The 18,926-nt window shown below is 37.7% G+C and overlaps 1 long non-coding RNA gene across 1 annotated transcript in view; it reads right to left on the minus strand.

Annotated features, from left to right (window-relative positions):
* Positions 1 to 18,926, minus strand: part of LOC144247063 (uncharacterized) — a 100,071-nt gene that overhangs the window by 18,491 nt on the left and 62,654 nt on the right. The window contains exon 2 of the long non-coding RNA XR_013340750.1: positions 2,943 to 3,046. This is a non-coding gene — a long non-coding RNA (uncharacterized LOC144247063). The remainder of the gene's footprint in view (positions 1 to 2,942; positions 3,047 to 18,926) is intronic.

The following is an 18,926-nucleotide window of genomic DNA, read 5'->3' on the forward strand; positions in this document are numbered from 1 at the left end:
TAAGCATAGTATATGAATACAGGTGGTTCAGTTTGGCCCACGGCTGGCACAAAACCAAAATTTAACATTACTTTTAAAGTGTTTTGACTAAAATCCAGCAAAGTACTTATGTCTACACACAGTGCTGATTTAACTATTTCAGTTTATAGTTACACTGGTGCAATTTCCTAGCATGGATATGGTTCTGCTAGTATTTGTCTTGGCATAATTTAGCAAGACACTTTCACAGAACTGAATGGCTCTGAAAGTCAAGAAGGCTGTGGCAAAGCTGCAGGAGGGAACACCAAACCCAAGTGAGCTGAAAACACAGCACTGAGGGGATGTGAGAATGGGAGAAATTTGCCTGTTGAAAAGGTCATCTTCAAAACCTTCCACAAATTCATGGTGGCACTTCCCAGCACACTTCTGCCAGCGTGGCTGCTCACATGTGAGTTCATTTCCCAGAGCAGCCCCTACCAGCAGCTGGGGCTGAAATGCCTGCATTATACCTTGCACACTGTAAGATCCATTGAGCTGGGGGTGCTCCAAGTGTTGGTGGAAACAAGGAAACTGTTTTAGGTTCTGTATGGCATGCACTGAATTCCCTGTTGCAGCCTTCTGATGCTGCTGAGAATACATTTTTATCATTATTTTGCTTTTTGTTAAAACTTATTCAGCCAAATGACTCAAGATAAAGTACTATTTTTTTTCCTTTCCAAAGGATTTTCAAGGAAGAGTTTGACCAGAGAGCAGGGTGACAAAAATGAAGAAATAATGACCTTATAATGTATTATTTGCAATGCAGAATAGTGATCTACACTGTCACCATTATCCAGCTTTCCAATACTTGTGTTTTCAGTTATGGATACCATCTATTAATAGGAAATATACCTAATAACTTAAATTTTACATTGGGAAAGGTCTGTTTCTAGGATCTTCCTATGAAACTAGTGAAATTCTTATTTATACCGCACTTAGTGCTTTAGATAGGCCATTTCTCTAAATCCATTCATTTTCTTTTTGGTTATTTCTGTTATGGGTTGATTTGCTTTGTCTTTGCACTAAATGGGATGTAAAACTAAGTGCTGCTGATACAATTTCCTTGGGTTTATTTGTTGCTTTTTTCCACCTTGCTTTTTTAGACAGTAGATGTATTAAGAAAAGATGCACAGCATACTAAATTCTTATCTCATTCAAAGAACATAGTGCTTCCAAATGAAATAGTTCAAGATGCAAGAATGACAGTATTAAAGTCACAAGAGCAAACCTTAACCTGTCCCTTTCCTCACAAACATTCCAACTGTCAGAATGTTGCCATCTTTCATTAAATGGACGTATCAAATGAGTGAACATTAGCCCCTAAACACTTATTCTCTGTGTGCATTTGGAACATAAATAAAAATTTTAAAGTAGTCCACTTAGTAATTTTAGTCATCACTACTACACCTTAAGTTATTCCTCTAATTTTATCTACAATATAATAGTGACAAAATTAAGAATAGAAGTTTCGCCTCTAGCAATTCACTTTCAGTTTTCATACCATAAAGAATTTAACTGTTTCCCCTTTTCTCATATGAACCATACAGGCATTGACTCTAAGATTAAGCAGATTTCCCTACTACCAACAAATGAAGCCCTATTTGTTTATTTTCAGTTGCATTGATGTTACTAAATCCAGTAGCATCACAGCACAGTCTGACTTGAACTCAGGCTCAGAAACTTTGCAACCTAAACATCAAAACGAAAAAACTGCTATTCAAGTAGGATGGGAAGGTATGGTGTGATATAACCTCATGTCCCCCAGAACCTCTGCTTCACTTCAGATGCACAAATAACTGATGCACTGCACAAACCAGGCCTGCAAACATGGTGTGCCTTCAGAACTGCACTTCAAACCTCATTATATTTAATAGTTCTGGACCAAAATGCCAAGTACTTAAAAAAAATTCTGGCCAAGTTTACATACTTAAAAAAACCCAAAAAACTACTGAAACATGGGAACATGGGAAAGTGCAACATTAGAAAGTTCTAAATCTGAGGGAGGGAGGGAGCGAGGAAGGAAGGGAGGAAGGAAGGGAGGAATTTCTCAAATACTTTGTGAAATACTTGATAAACAGTAAGGAGAAATCCAGGTATTTTGTCTACACACAGAAAATTGTCTAAATTGCCTGGAAAAACTCATTGACCCATTCAGATTGTGTGAAGCTTTTGATCACATACAGCCCCAGGCTCTCCTGCATCTTGCTCAGAGCACATAGCTCAGTGAAAAAAACTCAATATTTTATTGTGATAAACACTACAATAGTATGATGTTTGCACTGGCATGTGTGGGTTCCTCTTTAGGTGGCTTGGGAACATTATATTCAGGGGGTTTTAGGTGTAAATTTACAAGCACCACATGCAAAGAATTTTAAGGTTTCATTGTTCAATTATTTTAAGTAGAACAATGAAAACATCAATGCTACAACAATACAAATTAATCAAACAACAAGAAGTAAGGCAATTAAAGCTGAGCACTTCTGCAATGCATATTCAAGAGCCTGAGTAATTAGGTGTAACTGTAGAAAGACAGTTAAATGTCCTTTTCTGTATATCTATGAATTCTATTTCACTGAGAAATCAAGTGAATTGTTTTTGTGGATGACTCTGGACAGCTACAAAAAATGGAGGAATGATGGTTCTGTAATTTAGGGCATGGGATGGGACAGGGAAGTCTCTTGAATCTTAAGACTTCCTAAGTAGCTCGAGACAATGACTTCCCACCTGTAAAAATGTGTAACAATCCTTCTGTGTGCTTATCTGGGCTAGGAGAACATGTATGTTAAGAATTCTCAGACAGAGCATAGAAATGAAGAACAGTATCACTCCAAGTATTCAACTACAGAACTGACCCTAACACCAGTGCTCCATAGAGCATTCATTCTATCAGGGTTTTATAGCCAGGAGTTACACAGGATCCTTACCTGAATGCATGTCGTTTTGACTGTAACTCTCTCTTAAAGGTGTCATTGTGTGGAGAAAGATCAGCATCATTTATCCTTTTGTTACTCTGAAACTGCCAGTGAGCCTGTGAAATGGGGAGCAAGCCACATAATTAGAAAATTATCCACTGCCCACTTGCTATTATCCTATGGCTTTTCTAAAAAGAACAAAAGGTGTGCTACACTGACAGCACTTCACAGGCAATACAAGAAGCTCTCAAGAGTTTCCAGCAATCTTCCACATAGTTTATAATATGGTAGGTAAAGATAATGACTTTAAGGAACACATAAGTGTACAGCCCCAGCAGTGACAATCACAGTAAAACAGTTGTTTCTTAGGCTGAAGGTTCCAATCCCATAAACTAGGGCTTCAATCTTCATAGGAAGTTGTATTTCTGTAACAAGCATATTAACACAAGGGGACTTTTGCCTCCAGGCTCCCATTGTTAGATTATTCTTTATATTAGATTGTCACAGAAAGGCGTGGTGGTTTTTTTTTTTTTTTTTTTTTTTTTTTTTTTTTTTTTTTTTTTTTTTACAAAGTAAAAGACCTGAAACATTATCAGCAGAAATGATAGTTAGGAATACAAAATAAAGTCCACAGGATAACATTTGGGGAAAAAGGCATCAACATTTTGTAAAAAAAATCTTGAATGGGAAAAGGGGATGCTTCATATGAAAGCTGAACAGGGCTCACAGTTAATGGATCTTTTCTGCTTGGAATACTCAGGTCATTGCTATTAAGTATTGCTTCTGTGCCTCTGAAGAAGTGCAGTGTTACACAGGTGCCAGTGCAGCACTCTGGTGGCTTTGTCCTTCACTCAGCAGTCACCAGGGCCCAAGGGCTCCGAGTGCTGCTCCCGAGGTGCATCCCGTGCAGTCCCTGTCATGGAGCATGAGTAGTGCTGGCACTGATGCCCCATGCTGTCAGAAAATGAAGGTATTGTTTCCATCTCAAACACAATTCGAGAATTAGACAATGGAACTGATACAGCTGTCAAAAACCATTTGGCTAAAGGTTAAGAAAACTTCTGGTGAGAACAATGTAAAGGGAACTTAAAATATATGTCTGCAAGCGAGAAGGAAAAATTCTGTTCTTACTCCACAATTATGTGTAGAAGCTAATTCTCTATGAACTATGACAATCTTGTAATGCATTCACCCATATTTTTTGTAGTTGCATCACTAAGGAAATATTCACTGTATCTACAGATGGCTGCAAACATTGTATCAGAGACCCAACAAATTATTCATCCCACTTCTAACAGGCCAGCAAAAAGCACAGGTTTAAGAAGTTGAATGATTCAATAATAACTATCTGCTGTTAGATTCACTTCACCATCCTCCTTTTGCTTACAGTTACGTAAGGTTTACCTTGATAAGTAAATTAAAGGGTTACCTGCTTTCTGCTAGCACTGTCAAATGTTTCAGAAGGTGCCCAAACGCCAGGAGTTTTACAAAGCCAGTTAACACTTTCTCCAATACAGTGCTTTCCTTTACACACCAGGGCATAATGGCTCAGCTGTGGAACTTGAATTTGGACTGAGGAATTTGACTTTCCAGCCTTTTTTTTCATCTTCCCTGTGGATGTCAGGCTGCTTGTCCTGCCAGGCCACATCCTACATCTAAAACAAATGTGGGAAATGTGTGTAGTGCTCAAATTCCACACTCCCAATCTGAAAACCACTTGGTTACAGAGCATAAGATATTTTCTTGATGCTCAGGTCCTGATAGTGAAGTTCTGTTCTTGGATTTCTCTCCCGGGCTGCTGTCTGATGCAGTCACTTGCAATGTGTCTGCAGTCCTGGCAGACTTCTTACTGGAAGGCAAATTTCACAAATTCCAAATCTTTCTGAACCTTTACCTTTTTTATGTTTGCTAATCAAATAGGGAGGACTATTATAGAGTATGTGTCCCATGCCACAACGAGAAAATTCATTTCAGCCTGTCCTTAGAGGTGTTTAACTACTATAGAGGAGAAAAACATCAAAGGTCACTGGGAATTGTATGATTCTGAAATGAAAATTTGAAAAAACTTACTAAAAAAAAAAATTCATCTAGCATTAACACATTCAAGGAGAACAATAATGCACATTCTTAACCAAACTCCAGTAGAGGATAACTTTCCAGTATATTCCATACACACATTCACATCATGTTTCTTAAAAATAAATAAGTGAAAAGTAAAAAATGCAACTGCCAAAGGAAGGTTATTTATGTTCAAACTGTACCAGAGAAATTAGTCAAGGGCAATTTATGCATGTGAAAATATGATTTCTAACACTGCCAAGGTCGATAAGACCTTAGGGAATAAATGCAGACCACATAAATCAAAGATGCAGTTTTGAGGAAGTTTTGAAGACAGAGTGGAGAGGCTTTAATAGTTTTAAAAAGTTTGTTAATAGTCCAAATGAATCAGCAATTATACAAGAGGAGCAAATAACTTATTCATGAAAGGAACAAACCATTCTTGGTGTCCTTCTGTGGCTTGGATTGTCCAAGCTCAGAATTATAAAATTCTCTCTCACATTTCAGAAGAAATATGATTATTTCTTAAAACTCAAAAATATAAAAAGGTACATCAATCTAAATCAATCCAACCTGCCATACTAGTTTGCTTGCAAAAATATTTTAAGAAAAAGATAACTTCAGTGATCAAAATACTTTATAGGAACATTTCCTATTTTACCAAGATGTCTAAAGAGAAATGCATTTTATTTGAAAATGCATACTGGATAGCAATCTTTTTTTTTTTTTTTGCTGTTTTTTTTAGGTTTTTAAACAATTTCTCCATGGTAGGTGAACAAAAAGCAAATAAGATTTTCTTCCTGCTAGTACAGAAAATTAGCAGTTTTTCATTTTAAGTGCAGCCACTGAACTAAAGAGTATTCTGCCTGGCTGGCTCCCCACACTCCTTTGGTTGCCACTGTAATATCTAAAAATCTCCTGTTTCAGGTTGCCTTTCCAAAACATTGTGTAAGTAAGAGCATACCCATTTCCCACACAGCTCAGATATCTGGGATACATATCTAGTGTGATATATGAAGATATCTGAAATCAAAGAGAACCTTAAAACAATCTCTTAAAGGAACTCAGTTTGCACTATTAAAAATAGCTTGAATTACTAACAGGAGGAGTTTGTGTCTGAGTCAGTCCCTTCTAAGCCTTAAACAAAGATGAATTCAGAATAGAGCTGGCAATTAGAACTCACTGTGTATTTATTCATTCGTATTAACAATTCATAGTAGGTTTTTGAATGTTCCTGTATTGTACACAGTACCATATTTTAGAAAATACAATCCATGACAGCATCCTGATTTTACTACTAAATATATTTAAGCCTTTTTTTGATGTTGCTTCTGTGTAGGTAAACTGTGAAATTTCCACAACCCCATTCAGCACAAACTCTTTGTGCTGAAGTCTCATTCTCCTTTTAACAAATTGCACAGCTGTTCCAAACTATTTCTCTTCTCTTCTTGGACACTGCTGTTTAATAGCTTTGCTACCTTGATATCAGGAAAAAGAAAGGTTGACTAAACTGCAGATTCCTCTGATTAAGGGATAAGAGAATTAATCTGGCACATTCAAAACTTCAGCATGAGCAAGCAGCAGAAGTCAGAATAGTGAGAGCACAAGGATGCTGGGGAGGCAAATGAAAGCAGATACTTCTGGGTCAGTTGAACACAGGCAGGAAAATGTAACCTAAAGTCTTGCAGAAATTAAAATTTGCTGTCAAAGGGTGCAGGAGGAAAAGAAAGAAGGCAAAGAGGGAAGCCATCAGCCAAACTGCTGCATTGTACTTCACACAGTTATGGCTCCTGGCAGAAACTGGGTAGATGGTTGTGGAGTGTGTATATCTGAGAAGCAGAAGAACAAGTCTCACTGTAATGTTGATGTCAGAGACATTTGTGTTTCTGCATCAATCCTTTAGCCTTTTACATTTCTGTTTTCATTCATTTTCCCTATTTCTTCATAACTCATTCTGGAGTCAAGAGTCTGGAGAGTTTATTTTAAATCTCCAAAGAGTGAAAGAATATTTGATTTCACATAAGCATAATTTAATCAGCAAGGGTGGCAGTGATGAAAAACCAAGTGCCACAGCTCCCTAGGGCTTTTTCCTACAAGGTGTGCACTGATTCCTATTCATAGAAGACAATTGAATTGAACTTAATAAAGAGGAAGATTTCAGAGTCTTCTCACTCTGGAGAGGGTAAGAGTTTGAAGAACTGCATGAAAAATAACTATTTGAAAAACTGCATGGAAAATACAGATAGAAGATAGAGTAAGACCCCATTACACTTATTACAGTCACAGCTGTCCAAAAATTATTGAGGTGCTTGAGACTAAGACCAGAAACAACCATGGTTGTTTCCTCACATAAAATTTCTACCTTCCTCTTTTCCTCTCTGCAGAGAAGGAAAAGTAGCTAAAACATGAGTCCTCTTCCTTGAGATGAGTAGGTAAAGATCAAACAGTATTTGCACAAAGTTTCCAGTGAAATTTTGCCAGAGGACAAAGGGCTGCATGGGCCAAGAAAAACCAGAAGCTCTACAAGTGTAGGAGGACTGTGTTTGTTGGCTGAGTTTGAGAATAAATTGAAGTCAAACTAAAGAGCTAACAGAGCTGTTTCTCAACTTTTATTTTATTTTTTTTTTAATCCCAGCACAGCATGCAAATAATTTGTTATGGACTTGAACTGGAGAATTATATAGTATTGTGAAACTGAAATCCAAAAATAAAATATTTCAGGTTAGGAGACCTGTAGATGGTAAGCCCAAAACACTCTTTGTATTCAATTTTCTGGCTTGGTCACAAGCACTCTTGCTTCCCGATATATTTAACTAAAATATACAGCTATTGTCTCACATGCATCTCTCCTTTGGCTTTTTCCAATGCCTTCCAGCATGTGCACAATGTTTTAGAACACCACCAGATTTTAGTACCAGCAATATCAGTTTCTGAGGGTTTTTTTAGGTTTAATAGAGTGCGATGAAGATTTCTGTCTGTGGATGCGTCTGTAGGTTGCTGGAACATTTTGACTCACGTTGCCAACATATTCTCAGAAAACTGATCAGGTGCTCCCTTCCTGCACACACCACTTTGAGAGAGAGAGGAGTAAAAATGATATAAAAATAACATACAACTCATTGAGAGGAAGAGCACCACGTTTTCTTGAGCCACTCTGCAGCTCTGGGAGTTGGCTGTTCTTTCCCTTTGACTTTTTCCTAATCTCTCATCTCCACAGTTGTGCCAGGCTTTCCCACAGGGCCTGCAAGGAACACACTGCTCTCCATGGATCCACTGGAAGCTTGTATGGGGCATTTTCTTAATCTAGCATAAATTCCTCAGCATGGTAACACTGCCCCACCTTCCCAATGGCTGGGAAAATTCACATTATCTTCCATGAGTGTTAAAGTGCAGATTTGATTGCCCAAAGAAACAGGCAGAAATAGAGGTATTTTCATAGGATTTTTACTGCTAGGGTAGCTGACCTGAAGTGTTTCAGAATCACTTCAGACCAAGTTCAGGAGGAGAAACAAGAAAAAGTGTAATAACCTATATGTTGTTTTCTTATATTTTTTAGACCAAAGTGTCATAGAATATTGTATTTTATAGGCAGAAGTAATAAAATCAAAGGGGCATGGCCAATTAAAATGTACATTATTTTAAGAGATAAAAGGCACATCAATTAAATGATGTTTCAACCCATCTATGGTAATTTATATTAGCAGAGATTCTGTCCCTAAATATTAAAACAGCAATCAAGACACTTCCTTTCCCCCTCACAATTTTAGACTTCAGAGACACTTTACAGTTCAACAGCACAGAGTAAGAGGAACTCTTCTTTGTGCTGCTTCTGGGTGATAGCACAGCTATCATCTGCACCAAAATAACTCCACTATTGTGTGGGTTTTCTAAAAGACAGAGTGAAGAATAACAACCTAACTATAAGCACAAAGGCAATTTTAGCTAAGTAAAATACAATTACACCAGCTAGAATTTCTTTTGGACATGATTAGTAACAAACGTTCCTTGTCCTATGAAAATGCGCCAGGAAATTTTAATTGACTGCAAGCATCCAAGGCTGCCATTAAACACATCATCTGAAAGATTAATGTTTTTGGCCCACACTTAACTACCATGTAACCTGCTTTATGGTTTACAAGATGGAATGACTTTGTTTTACATGACAGTTATTGGGCCTAATTCTGCTCACAGTTATGCCAGTGAGAATTTTGGAGCAATTCCATTAAAGTCAATGGCTCTATAAAATAAGAGTAAAATTAGACTCAGGCCCACCATGCAATTTAATAATAACTATTATTACAAGTTAGGCCAGATTCTGCTTTTCCAATTGTTAGCAAGTGACCAAGCACTAGATATCACATTCTTCTAAGATAAAAGGTGCCTGCATTAAGACTTGGCCCTTCCACAGACAGCCAGGCTCCCATACCCTCTCTGACAGGGCACAATGTGATGAGAGCACTGCAGGCATGAGCATTCCCTGACACTCTGGAAGGTTTTCATCGTGAAAATGCAGAAGAAAAGTGAGGAATTCAGAAAGGAATTTTATTATAATAACATGTGATTGCAAATCAATTCAGAATTACAGATTCTCTTAACATCAAAAGTTTGAGTCACTGTTGTTCTAAAATCTGCAATTTTAATAAATACTCTATTTGGAGGCTTTTGAACAAAAGTAGATATAGAGTTTATTCATAAACTGTGCTGTAGAAAGTGAGCCCAGCATTAGGTCACTGCACAAGCCATTGCACCTGGCACAGCTCTTCTCCAGAGACAGTGGGAGAGGACAGGAAGCAGAATAGGAATAAGATGCTGTATCAAGATAGACACACAGGGATTTGTTGCCCTGCTTAAGAAATTAGTGAAATTATTATTATTTTCTTGGGAAAATCACATTCTGAACAAGCACAAGTGACTTTTGTCTTCTCCCTTCTGTTTCTGGTGCTCCATTACCACATACTGCTCATTGCTTGAGTTTTTAAATTGTAAACTGCTGCTAACCAGCAGCTTTACAAGGACCACATGAATATGAAAAGCAGTGTTTCCTTCTCAAGTCCACTGGCACCCAGATGACTTAAAAAAGTAGGTTTCTATCTATTACAGCACATGTACAGGTTGATGGCTTTCAAATGATTCCATTTATGTTAGAACTGGTAAAGCAATAGTCTATTATTTCATTGAAAATAAAATGTATTGAGGCATTTCATGCTATTTTCAATCTTTCTTCTGTTTTAATATTATTTTATTTGCAATTTGCGCTAACAACTAAAAGTTATCCAAAATAATTGTTGAACATTACATCCACTGCATTAAAGATTATCTCTGTTTATAAAACAAGTTTGTTTTATGAATAAAATCACTGAGAAAATAGAGCTGTCTCAACAGCAAATGTGTCAGGTAAAAATACAGTGACATAGCTTGAATTTCTACACTTCAGTGCATCTCTTGAGGGCGTGAAATGCTTAATAGATGGTAGCACGCATTATTCTCCAGATCTTCTTTGATATGCCTATTTCAAATATTTGTCTATTGCCTGGCTAATAATAGCTGTTTCATCAGTTAAGGACAGACCAGAGAAGAGAGTGTAAATTGTAGCATGCAATTGTTCACTGGCTGTTCCTGAAAATGTGTAGCTACTGCCATAGACAACCTTCCCCTGCTCTCTGCAGCCACTGCTTCATGGAACAGCAATGAAAGCTCTGGGAAACTGGGAAAAGCACCCAGAGACCAATCCCACCCCATTAATTTTTAAGTGCATAGAAAGCTCCAGAGGACAGAAAAGCCCACCTGGGGCCAGTGAAAACACATCACAGCAGGCACTGATTGATTGGCCTCGGGAGCTGGGTGGTGAAACTGCTGTGAACTTTCTGGCTTCACTGGTCATTCCCCTTTCCTTGGGCTCCTGCACCCAGGCCACCCCAGAAACCTCATGGAGACACATTTTGGTTGCATCCTACACTGAAGATGTACAGAACTGTATCTGAATTGAATCTGGGACAGGCCAAGGAGAATGGCAGCCAAAACCCATTTCTGAGGCTGTGTTATGAAGGAGAGTCCTGAGAGCAGTTTTATGAAGCAGAGCAGTGAGGGGCTTCTGAGCCAACCACAAATAGATGAGTGTGTTACAGAAACAAAGGGACTGAAAAAACCCCAAAAGCTGACCACAAAAGAGCAAGATATGGAGGACCTGAAGTAAAAAATTACTATTGGAGTCTGATGATTTTACCTTTCTGCATATTCAGCTACAGTCTTCAAGTGAAAGATGAATGGATAATGTGGCTTTTGAATTGCAAAATAAATGGCTCATTCCTGAGGCTTCAAAAATTTTAATGAAGTAACACAAATAGGAAACATTTCAACTACTCTTCTTCCTCTCTAGTGTCAACAAGTACCTCAGAGCAAGGCTGGAAGCTCCACTAGCACTATTGTCCCCAGGGACAAGGACTGCACAGGTTACTGGGGACAGAAGAAAATGTCTTTACTTTCCTCAGTGCCAGCCCACGTGCCCAAACCACCCTGCCCCGTTGCTTGCTACCCCCCTCAGCACACTCACAAATTACTGAGGGCCATTCTGCAATAAGCCAATTGTGTTATCCAGCCCTTTAACACTTAGAGAAGCCTTTTTATCCAGCAACAACATAACAGGGAAGGTGCCAACAGATCCAAATGGGCTCTGGAATGATTTATTCATCCGAGGCTTCTAAGCCCCTTTTCCGCAGCATTAATGCTAAGATTAATGTGTCCCATCAGTGCTCTGCCAACAGGAACTTTAATAAAAGCAAGAACAACTAGTCGGCCTGGCTTTCTTTCTACTTAAGGTTAGGACATAATGAAAACAGCAGCCTACAAAGGCTTTCCCTTTAATTTACTTATTACTTTACATAATGAAAATAATTTTGTTCAATTTAAATAAAACACACAGATTACAGGAACATAGGTATACTATTGCCTAAAGTCAATCATTAGTAAATTTTTAGAAGGAGAGAAGTAATATTATCTGCATATTTTAAAAAGTGCATATGCATCTTAAAACTTCCTAATAACTTAGTGCAGACAGGTGTATTTGAACCAAAGCACACAATGCACAACTCTTATGAATGATGCCATATCCATAATGACAACATCTGAAATACATGACAGACATGATGCATCTACAAACTAACAATGAAGAAATTGTTAGACATGAAAGAATAATTGTTTCTATAAGTATTGTCAAAACTGTGCCCCTTTTAAATCTGTTTATTTGCACCTATACCAGGGGCAATACAAGTGTACCATGACAAGAGTCTCAGCCCTTAAATCTCCAAATGCCAGCAAATCACAACAAGCTGGGCTAGATTTTGCCCAGGATGACTTTGGGCTTAAGAACCCCCTGTATCTTCAAATCTCCAATTCCACTATTCAAGTGCAAGGTATGTCCAGGATAACTTGAAGAATACCTAACAAATACTATTTGAAAATGTAACTAATTAAAAAAACAACCCAAACCTCTGTTCTACGAGCTGCTGAGACAGTTTAGTGAAATTCTGATGAAGTGCAGTGTAACAAAATCACCTAAATGGACTGTGACTGATGCTGCAGACTGGGCATTACACATCTGAATGCACAAAGTGTATTCTTTTGGCAACTGCAAAACTGCCTGAGCCATTTAACAGTAAACGTTCAAATTAAATCCCAATCACATTGCTATACTACAAATTGTGTCCATTTCTACCTGAAAGGTGTTTTAAGATCTTTTTCTTGTGATCACAAATCTTCCTGACTTCTTTGCTAGAAAAAGCACAAATGTGTGCACACATACTTCAATTTTCTTCCTTCCCATCCCCAATTGAACCAATTGTTCACCTGGCTCAGGCACAGAAGCTGCAGAATTTCTGGGTGGTGGTAATGGGTGAGTGGAGCAGAAACTACATTTCTCCCTAAAAGGCAGAGGTCGCCCAACTGAAAGAACAGAAAGGCCTTTTATTCCTATAAAGAAAAGCAGAGGAAAAAGCTCTTCACAGTGAAGATGAAAAATATTTTATTTGAATCCTGGGAAGAACTTGTTCTGCTTACACTGGAGAATGGTCTATTCACAGCACAATTTGAATAGCCTGTAGCTTTTCAAATGTCCACAACTGGCAAAAAGGATACAATTTTAAATTTATTTTTATTTTTAGAAGTTATCTTATGATCTGTATGTGTTCCAGACAAAGACATTTCATGTTATCCCATTCAAATGATATATTTAAAAAATTTTAATCATCTCAGGCTCTTAGATTTTGAACTTCACCTGTTTGGCCATTATCACAACAATAATGTAGCATTGCCTCAAATTTTTAATGATAACTTGTGCACTCTTGCAAAAATGAAATTTCTGGCACAAAAAAATCTAAAGAGCTTTTCATTTTTTTCATTTCATGAAATGTCTTACAATAATTTTGAAAATTCTCAAATGTTCTCTAGAAATGCAGGGATTGTAATACTTGAATTGCCAGTGATTTGTATTGCAAAAGGCAAATGCTTGCAAAAAAAAAATAGGTTTGCTGGTAATGTAAGTGAAACATTCTATGTCTAGAGTTTTACTAGAAACACTACATAAATCAGTCAACAATGTAAAAATTGAGAACTGTAAAATGTAAAACTGACATTTAGAACAGAGAATTTTCAAAGAGGTGCAATTATATAATTTCTTTAATCAAGGGACACAGGCAATATCACAGGACATATCTCACCTAACCACAGGGTGCAGATTTGATTAGAAATACCTACATTTAAAACCAGAAGTCTCAGTTTATGCAGTGCTTAGTGAATACCAGCAAAATGGAAATTCAGAATGTCACAGTCAGAACAAAGATTTTCTGCCTATAAATTTCAAACTTTGTATTATAGGCTTCATATTTTGTGAAGACTCCCACTATTAAGCTAAATTTTAGCTAATTTACGTAATTGAACTAATTGATAGCGTCAGACATAGTATTGATGCTTTTAACCTGACAACAATAATAATTTTTTCAAATTAAAAAATATGATTTTGTCTCTTACAAAAAGTTGAAAAGAGAGGTAGACCCATTGAGTCCCAGTAAAATGATTTATTCCATCTTTTGCACTGAGCCTGGAAAGAACACAGCTTAAAGAATCAGCTTACCTCTAAATTTGATTTTACCAGCTGAAAGTACAACCAGTGGTTTCTTGTTAAATCCTTTGCTCATCTATGTTCGAAATAGTGATAAACCAAAACTCTAGTGTTTTCTAACAAAAGGTTAATGGCCTGCCTCTCTCTTCCTGCACTGAGCTGTTTTCTGTTACAAGTTATTGGCTTTTGTTGGAAGTAAAAATATTGTCATCCACAAGTTCTATTTTATTTCCATACCATCTTCATTTCTTCCCTTTGCCATGGCTGCTCTTTTGCTCTTTTGTATTCCCTGCCTCATGCTGCCTTTGAAAAACAACTGAAGACAATCTATCCCAGTTGAATACCCCGGATTTTGAGAAAATCTGATTATGAATTTGAGTATGGTGAAGCCAATCACCACTGCAAGGACTGCAAGGTATGCAGCAGCCAGCCTGGGATGCCTTACAGGGTGAGCCCACTTGAGAGTTGGGAGCAGAATGGGGTTGGCACCATCAGGATTAATTTCATTTATGGAGAGGAGATCATGCAGGCCTCTACCCAGGGTAAGGGGGAGTCCTACAATTATTTTTTTCTGAACTGATAAAACCATTTCTAATTAATTATGATGGTTTCAGCTAAAACTTTCCAGATGAACCGTTCAAGCTGGACCCAATGCTGAACAATTATTGTGTTACAGAAGTGTTCTGGTGTATTCCACATCCTAACTTTTGGATTCAATGAAAATACCAAAAAATGAGCAGTATATGTTATCTCAATCCAGGAGATTTATAAAACTTGGATATCTTTTGATTGTGTTGCTTCTTTAGCACAATAAAAATTCCTTTTCACCCCCTTCACTTTTGCAAAAATCCCCCCTTGCTGTGTCTTAAAAATGTCAGACATACTTTACTGTTTCCAAATAAACACATCATTTTTGGCAGAATTAGTAGACAAGAAAGGTAGGGGCATTGTTGTTATAGGAGTTCATCTAAAAAGCAAATTTTAATGTTTCAAAATTTAAGACTTTCCTAAAGTTTTAAAATGCATCCTCCCTGACTCCATCTGTACTATTGTCAAAAGCATTATATAGTGTCCCTTTGGAAAAGTAAATCTGATTAATTAGCATCATTTTCCATTGTAAAATTCAACAGCTATATTAACAGCCATGGATTTTTCTTAACACATATTCTATTATTGTTTTCAGCATTGTTAAAATCTAAAATTATTTAATTGTTGAACCATCCTGTTCTGTGCACTATTTCCAAAGTTCATCAAGTGAATAGATTTTTCTCACAGTGTTCTAGCATGATCCTAGTATGAGTAATTCTTCAGAATTACTCTAACACTGTACAAAAGCAAGATTTCTTTTAAGTAGAAGTTCTGCACAGAAGAAAAACCTCAAAAAAATGAGAACGTGTAAACGGCAGAAAACAGTTTCTGCTGCAGTACTTCATTTCAATAGGAAGATTCTATCATTTCTGGTAGCAATGACATTAAAACCAGCTGCTCTCAGAGCTGCCTAGCAGGTCTGTGGTGATTCCAGCTGCAGCTCTGCAGCAGAAACCATCAGTGCCTGGGAACAGCACCTGGATACTGACTCTGTCAGTGCTGGAGGCTTTGTGAAGGAAGGTCAGCAGCTGGAAGCCACTGCCCACAGAAATCCCCCCTCCCCACAGAAATTACTGCCTTGCAGGCATTGCTCTTCTATATCTTTGCTGCTTTCAGTTCACAGACAAATAAAGCAGGACTACAGCTCTTCTGCAGCAGCAAGGAAGCCTCTCCAGAAGGGATCCACATCACCAGCTCCTCCTGGTGCCAGCTATCATGAGGAATATATTCCATGAGGAATAGCTTGTTCTGCCTGCACTGCACCAGTTTAGAACCGGAATTGCAAAGGCTGCAGTTTTTAGCTCTGGAAATATAACACCTTTCTTTAATATTCACTTCATAAAAACAATTTCAGAAGTCCCCTGGCACTCTGTGTAATTTCAGCTAACACGTAGTTCCATTAAAAAGTAAGAGAGCAAAAGTGTCTGTTTATTTCCGTATTAATACCCACAGACATTCTTGCAAAAGAATAAATCAGAAAAAAAAATAAAGAAGCAAACCCTCCTAATGTTTATTTGCTTGTAACAAAAAAAGCAGGATTTCAACATTTACCAGAGCAACTATAAATAACATGGCCATCTTTAATTTGGCCTCCAATATCTGACCAACCTTGATTTATCCACAGACAAAACCAAGCATTTCTAATTTGCTAACCAATCACTGCAATTCTTTTCTTACCAACCAATAATTCTGCCATCTCTAATTTACCAATAAATAATTCTGCACTCTCAAATTTACTAACCGATAATGTGACCAATTTGCTGACCAATGATTGTGTCAACTGGTAATAGTGCCCCTAGCAAACAGTAATTTGCCAAGCAATATTTGGACCTTTTCCCCCCAGCAATAAAGAACTTTAGTGGTCTTTGATTCAGTATCTACTGCATTGCTCTGAAACTGCTTAATGTCAATAGCGAGGTTTTTTTACAAAGTATTTGCTTTCTGAGGGGATATTTGTTTACACTGACCGCTTAAAAATTGCATGGATATTTCTTAAATGTCCATGAACCAGAGTATTGTTTTCTCTTTGAGGAATATTAACATTTGAGGGAAGCCTGGTTTTCTCTTTGCAGTACTCCTGGGCATATTGGTGAGTCCCCTGTAAGTCCTGTTGTCATCACGCTGGGATTTGGCCACAGCTCCACAGTTCTTGGACGGCGTGGGTTGGTACAGCAGTGACACTGCTGGCCAGCTCTGTCACCCCACTGACCTTACCACCCAAGCTGATCCTGTCTGGGCAGATAGTTGAGCAGAAAGAGTTCAAATATAAAGCCCTGTGATTGATTTGTCTTTTCTAATTTCTACGTCCCTTTGGCTTGTGTGAAAAAAAATGGGTCTTGAGTTATTGGTTCCTTTAAACAATAATAATGGTGTTTTGAAGTCACGTAGTAACTTCTGCAATCAATTTTGCCCCCAAGAAATGTGACCAGTTTTGTGTAATTTTACTAGCTCATATTAAAGTCATTAGCTAACACAACATTAGCTCAGTGAGCAACTACTCTAACACCATTCTACAAGGCAAGTCTGTGGAGAACAAGGGCATAGCAGGAGGGACCATCAGGGCTGAAATTAGTAAAAAAATTTCTGAAGTGCAAGTCACCAGCTTAGAAGGTTACAGAAAAAAAAATATTGCAAAACTATACAACAGAATGCAAAGACAGGCATGGAGTTTGGGCTCCACGCAAAAAGACAGCATCTGCATCAGCTCAATCTATATTATGCTTTATAATCAACCTTCTAATGTAGTTTATAGATTAATTTATTGCATATTTTAGGACAGGGTTCTGAGAAACATTTATTCCAAACCAGAACACAATATTGAGATTTCTAGTTTTTTTAAAAAAAACAAAAACACAAAAAAAACCCACAAAAAAACAAACAAACAAAAAACCAGTAGACTGGAAGCACATTCTAAAACTGCATAGCAAATCCCCTTTTTTATCCTTTTCTTTCCCATCTCATGGAATAAGCACAGCCTAAGCAGCACCACTGCTTCTCAATCCTTTCTTCCTGAAGTATCCTGGGTTTCTTGAAGGCAGAGGCAGAAATGCCATTCTGGGTGGCTATTCCCTTAGAGGAGGTTGTGAATAGGGAGAGTTAGCCAAGGAGGAAAGGGGGTTGGCCAGGAAGGCAGGAATTCACAGACACCCAGAGGTTTGGTATGTTTAATGTTTGGGGAACAAGCATAATACAACTAAAGTTGTACTAAAGCTTATTTCTGAACACATCTATATGACAAAAATGTAAAAACTCACTATAAGGCTAAATAACAACTCTGATGATAGCTTCAGTCATGTTTGTGGTGAAGATTTCAAGTAGCCATAACATTAGAGGGTTTTCCACAAAAATATCTGGTTTACAAGATTTGACTTATTCAGTTTTCAGGGACAAACATTTCATCAGCCAGTACTGGAAAGATTAACTCGAATACAAAAAGCAGCACTGTTTAGCTGGAGAGCCTGAAAAGTAGGTGTGATGAGGCAAAGGCACTAAGAATGTGTTTGTGTGCATCTCATGATCATTTAAAGCAGAAGAGGGTAGGAAGATGTCATAAGTAGGAGATGGAACTTGCAGAGGCACAATGAATGTAAGAGCAGAGGGACAAGTTATGAGTCAAGAAGGAAAGTGGCAGAAAGCAGGAATATGCCTACACCCTTGAAGGATGGAACAGGTCTCCAGATTTGTATAGCTGCCTATTTTTCACTTCAAGGGAAAGTGGGCATGAGAGGAGAAAAATGGACCTGTTCAGGAGCTCCTCAGTTTGTTTTACAGTATGCACATGAGTACATCTACAAGGTTACAGCAGGGAGTAAAAAGAGAAGCATCAAAGGATAAAACACATTAAAAATATATGGTATAACCATAATGTTTTACTCTGGGAGGGAGCATGAGGATTGATGCAGTGGGAAGACGGTTTTGTCTTGTCTGGTTAAATTTTCTACATTAGAGGACTATTGATTTTCCTAAGTATATAGGATACTGTATATACCCCATTCTGCTACCCTTACACAGGTTAATTCTTTTATCCATTTCAAATGCGGTCAATCAATAACAGTGATCAGGTAGGTTGTGAAATTGCCTGGAAAACACATCCACAAAGTAAACCCAATACATTGGCCTGTCTATGTGACTTAAAGCTTAGCACAGCATTGAAAATCACTAATGGAACACTGTGCAGTTTGTTCATGCTACGAGCAGTCAGGAATCATGCATAATGTAATAGTGCATCTGCTAACAGC

The sequence above is a fragment of the Lonchura striata genome, chromosome 13, assembly GCF_046129695.1.
Source record: "Lonchura striata isolate bLonStr1 chromosome 13, bLonStr1.mat, whole genome shotgun sequence".
NCBI classification, from domain to species: domain Eukaryota; kingdom Metazoa; phylum Chordata; class Aves; order Passeriformes; family Estrildidae; genus Lonchura; species Lonchura striata.